The sequence below is a fragment of the Lagopus muta genome, chromosome 1, assembly GCF_023343835.1.
Source record: "Lagopus muta isolate bLagMut1 chromosome 1, bLagMut1 primary, whole genome shotgun sequence".
Classification (NCBI taxonomy): Eukaryota; Metazoa; Chordata; class Aves; order Galliformes; family Phasianidae; genus Lagopus; species Lagopus muta.
The window spans coordinates 23,587,716-23,593,347 of NC_064433.1; the positions used below are offsets into that span (position 1 = coordinate 23,587,716).

The window sequence follows — 5,632 nt, forward strand, 5'->3', positions numbered from 1 at the left end:
CTACAACTTCCTGAGGAGGGGAAATGGAGAGAGAAGTGCCAGTCTCTTCCTGGAAACCAGTACTTGGACACACAGCAATGGATTGTGCTAAGGGTAATATCAGGAAAAATTTCGTCACCATGAGGCTGATCAAACACTAAGACAGGCTTGTTAGTGAGGTGATTGATGCCTCATACCAGTAGATGTTCCTGAGGCTTTAACATTTGGTTACCCTGGAGTAATGAGGCAATTGGACTTGATCTTTCTAGCTCCCATACAGCTGAGCAGTTGTACTTAAATTCTGGGATGTTTTTTTGTATTTGTTTATTTTTATTTTAACTGACCAAAGCTCATGTCTAGAGCAACAGTGTTTCCTGAGGCACTGCATTCGTGCTTGGGTTACAGGAAAGGAAAGTTTTGGAAAATTGTTATTAATTTCAGCAAATCATTGTCATGAAAAAATCTTTTGCTAGAATTCTTAGGATATGTAGAATTTCAAAGCCCTGACTTCTACCTTAAGTATCTTTTATGCTGTTACCACATCACACAGAGTCTTAACAGACTCTCCACTATCATGTTATGCCAAATAACTTATATATTAGAGTTATGACAGTGAAGCAGTACCTCACATGGTAGATACCTATCAATAACAGGATGATAGAAAATGATTGTTTTGCTAATCCTCCTTTATGGACAGGGTTTATGTCTATCCTATTTTAGATACTATCTAAAATACAGTAGTTGCACTTGTCTATTTAGGTAGACGATGAAGATAGTTCATCTGGAGGCATATGAACATACACCCAGGTTGATTTAAGATGCTCACTTAGTGTTCTATTTTTTCCTGTCACTTTTGTGGGTTTTATTCTCTATTAACCAAGACCTTAAGGCTGCTATTTTTTAACTGGCATTCTCCAGTATACATACTACTGTACTTCTATTGTAACAAAAAGACAGCAAGTTCAAAACTATTTCTTTAAACCCTTTACTTTGGCTTAATTGAATTTGTGTTTTCTGCTCAGAACAGGTTGCAATGTTTCTTTGACTTCATAGGTTTGGAAGAGACCTTTCAGATCATTTAGTTTCAACTCCCTTGCTATAGGCAGGGACACCTTTCAGTAAACCAGGTTGCAGTAGTAGACTAAGTCAGTATAACATTTGAGACAAAATGTCCATTTGAATACTGTTGAGTGAGCTGTATCTTTTATTATTACAAAACATACTCATATAGAAAAATATTGGTTGAGAATTTAAATCATGCATGGATTCTCATATTTGAATATCACAATTAAATCTAAGACATTATAAATTTTTAATCTGTTTAAATAGCCCTCTTTGCTTCAGAGACTTCAGTTACTGAAAATTTGCTATTACCAACTCATTTAAAGTCATAACAACTTCCTTACAAAGCATAAAGAAACTAAATTCAAGTGAAGTCCCAGCAGAATTTTTTAAATGTTTGATATATTTTCTTCTGTTGTAACTATGATATTTTTTACATTTATGCAGTCACTAAAAACTATAAAATATATTATAAATTATGAAATAAATGCATTTAAATACAACTTTCATCTCATAGTTAACATATATCTGAAGATGATGAAAACTCGTTTCCCATGCTAAGCCAAAGGAGGGCATTCTGCAGAAATATACATACTTAATAAATGTGCACGTAAAGAGCAAAATGAATTTCATTTATGCTTCATTCTATGCCGAAATACTTACGAAACATAAGATCCTTGATAAGAAGTCATACTTTTGTGACATACAAACTAAGTATTCCGTGCACCAGCATGCGTTTCAGTAATCCATACTTGCCATTATGAGGAAGGAAAGGGCAAGGGGTAAACTTAATTGTGGCACCAAAAGTGCGCAGCTCCTAGCCACACCCTGCTCAAAGAGGTTCTGTTGAGAATGGCTGTTTATGGATTACAGTAGCTGCCAGTCTCTTCCAAGTATTTAGCACAGACCTTATTCTTTCTTTCATTTTCCAGGACCACTTCCAGTAGCACCCCAGTGATCCTGAGGACAGCAGAGGGTAATGCCATAAAATCACCTATGGCAGCATTAAATTCTCTCTCTCCTGCGTAATGGTCAGTTGGACTATTTTGCTGCCATAATTAAAAAAAAAAAAAAAAAAAAAAAAAAAAAAAAAAAAAAAGGCTGCAGTGAGACTGGAACTGAGAGACCTGCTTTTTGATGACTTGTTTCCTGCAAATTCTATCATATCATTTGCTGCTTTCATTAACCTTCTTCAAAATTCCACTTTCTAGTATTAATTTTTCTAAGTGATCACATGAAAATAGGACTCAGTGACTGTTCAACTCATAGCATTGCTTCATATAACAGGATTATTGTATTTATTCGGTCATTTATTCAGTCCCTGTAATTCATGCAAGCAATCTGTTTGCTGCAACACACCAAGAAGGTGACTTCATTAAACAGTCACTTAGATTTTTTCTGAAGAGGAACAAAAGTTCAGTGCTAAGGTCTTCACTGCAGACTGAGTGCAAAGAGAACCTTAACTCCTGACAAGAAAGGAATATGCTTTATCCTCTCAGGAGCACTCAGATGCTCACTGAATCAGGACATTAGAGTATTGAGAATATACAAGAAATTCAGACTATTTTTTGCAAATATGCATTAGCTTACATTTAACCAAATTGAATTCTGTCCGTCCTCATGCACTACCTATATTAAGAACTTCTTAAAAATTAATTTGAATTCCTCACTCTTGCACATAAGTTCATAGTGGAAAAAAATGACTAGAGAAACTGAAGATGATGAGAAATTCTGAAATGAAAATGTGTCCAAGTCCAAACATTAGGACTGACTAAACACAGTTAATTAGAGCCCAGACTACTGACAGTAGTAGTACCTGCCATTCCTGAACCATGTGCAGAAAACACCCCTGATGCCATTTATGGAATAACCTCCTCACATCAGTAGTTCTATCTGTTATACTACATTAGATGATTAAGTATTTCTATTCCTTCCAAAGTGTTTTGTTTTGTTTTCTGTTTTATTTCAGTTTATGCATTTCAATTGCTGAATAGCAGACTGAACGGAATTTTGAGCTCAGAAAGTCAGTCATATTCTCAGCTACATCAAAGGAAGCAGATTCAGCTGCCAGGGGTTCAGCTGTGGGGCCCCCAGATTACAAAGGACACAGATCTGTTGGAAAAAGTACAGAGGAGGGACACAAAGGCAATCAGAGCTCTGGAGTACCTCTCCTATGAGGGAAAGGGAGTCAGGCTGACAGTCGGGATTATTCAGCCTTGGAGAAGAGGAGGCTCCAGGAAAGCCTTTTAATGGTCTTCCACTAGCTGAAGGAGGCCTACAAGAAAGATGGAGAGGAACTCTTTATTGGGGTCTGTAGTGTTAGAACAAGAAGTAATGGCTTTAAACCAAAAGAGAGTAGATTTAGGTTAGATAGTAAGAAGAAATTCTTTACTCTGAGGATAGTGAGGCACTGGAACAGGTTGCCTGGAGAAGTTGTGTATGCCCTCTCCCTGGAAGAGTTCTTATTCTAGTACAAGGTATCTTTGCCCATGGTAGGGAGGTTGGAATTAGAAGATCTTTAAATGCCCCTTCCTATTCAATCTATTCTATAATTCTGTGATTATTAGGATTATTACCCTAGCTGGCTTTAAAACATTCTGTCTTTTTTTCTAATCATCCTAAGGTCATAGTGGTGTTCAACAAAAATGCTAAGATGTCTTTAAAGCAGTTATGTCTAATATCTACTAAAACATTCAAAAAACACCCAACTGTTTGAAATAGATTTTGGAGCCCACTCCCAAAACTGCTTCAAGGTGGGCTTTTGTGGTGATCAGAGAACACCTTCAAAAAACTACCAATTTCATCCACCATGCACACCCAGGGTACTTGTGCATTGCCACATAAGTCACAAGGTGTAATAGGAAGGAATGGAAAGTACAAATGCAGTCTGTTTTTTTTCTATGTCTCTACCATTTAGATTGCAGATATGCAGCATAACACACCATATGCAAAGCTGATTTCCAGAGGTCATACTTTCAGAGTAATGTAAAAGAAACTAGCGGGGCTTTTCTAGTCTGCATTCATTTTGCAAATCCTGCTGGAATGTAGCAGCAGTTTAAGCACCTGACTGTTTTAGAATCTGTTGCCTTTACTCTTGCTGATATTGGGGTAATGACTATTGCAGGCTAATTATACACTGTGGAAAATGCTGATGTTTTTTACTTTCCCATCATTCAGTCTCACCACTTATCTTTTCGTATTTGTATAATGAAAAGAGGAGAACAGGAGTTAATTCTTTACTGTACCTTTAACTGTTTTCCGTATTGACACCCACATTTCTTCAAAGCAGGCTCTGCTTGTCCACCTTGTACCACACAATCAATTAAAAATACATTTCCAGGGGCTGTAGAGTTGATATGCATAAGAGTTTGTCACATCCATCCTGGATTGCCATGAATCTATTTATCTGCCCTTCATCTGGCTACCAGCATATTTTGGCAAACAAAGGCTTTTTTTTCTTTTTTCTTTTTCTTTTAAATATTACTCAAGTACAACTTCACATTATTTTGTTTGGCTGTACCTTTTTTCTGGCAGAAAAAATTCCCTTCCCTTAAATTTCCTAAACCTCCATATTAAAATCATGATGCAGAGAACTGAACATGCTGAAGAATACTGATTTTCCATGACTTCAGCTAGAGCCATGTTTTACAACTTTTCATTTAAATTATGTATTAAAATTAATAAATTATGAGAAAATTGGCCTTATGTGATATGACATACAAACCTATACAGAGCAGTGCCCCAAGATTTTTAAACTGCATTTTAATCCCATCAGTCATACCTGTGGAATAGCAAGCAGATAAAGGCTGAATTTTCACCAATTCTTAGATTCCCAGAGGCTGTGCAGATGATTTTATCTTCAAGGTGTGTTCAGTACTCCTGCCTCTGGCTAGCTATATATTGCTCCCCACCACCACTGCCACACAGATGCAATGGGATTGGGAATGAAAAACACTTGCCATGGGTGCAGTGCCTACCAGCCTACCACCTACTCACCCTTCATTAGTGAAATGCATTAAAACTGCTCAGAAACAATCCCTTTTTCTACAGGGTCCAACCTGAAACAGGGTCCATAATATTTGTCCTTGGTCTTTGTAAGATGCATTCACAAAAGAATTTACACAATAAAACACCACAGAGGTTTTATTGATGTAAATGTATCTGCTAACCTGGAAGTCAGTGGACCTATGGAAATGTATATGTAGTAAAGGGCTGGTATATAACATTTATAGGCATGATTCTCTTTTGCCTGTACCATGTGCCTCCAGGTACAATTATGTAAAGAAGAGGAAAATATTTCCATTCTGTGTTGGTAGTGTTTTACACCTGCTATGTTCAATTACTGCTTATCATTTCCATTTTTTCTGCTAGCAGACTATGCAGAAGTTTTATTGTTATATGTATGTCATGTGGTTGCTAGGTATTTTAGGATAGCATAGCATGAATCATTTCAAGTTTTAGCTTTAAGCGTCCATAAATGACTTTTAAGTTGTGTAAATAAGCCTACAACAACTAAGAATAAATAAACAGCCTTAAACTGGAAAAATGTAGATTTAGACTAGATATTAGGGAGAAATTCTTTACTTTGAGG

The 5,632-nt window shown here is 36.6% G+C and overlaps 1 long non-coding RNA gene across 1 annotated transcript; it reads right to left on the minus strand.

Annotated features, from left to right (window-relative positions):
* Positions 1-2,161: 2,161 nt before the first annotated feature.
* On the minus strand, positions 2,162-4,896 carry LOC125699557 (uncharacterized). Its single transcript, XR_007379610.1, has 3 exons — positions 4,823-4,896; positions 4,287-4,384; positions 2,162-3,316 (listed from the first exon to the last, which is right to left on the minus strand). It is a non-coding gene; the product is annotated as an uncharacterized LOC125699557 (long non-coding RNA).
* Positions 4,897-5,632: the final 736 nt, after the last annotated feature.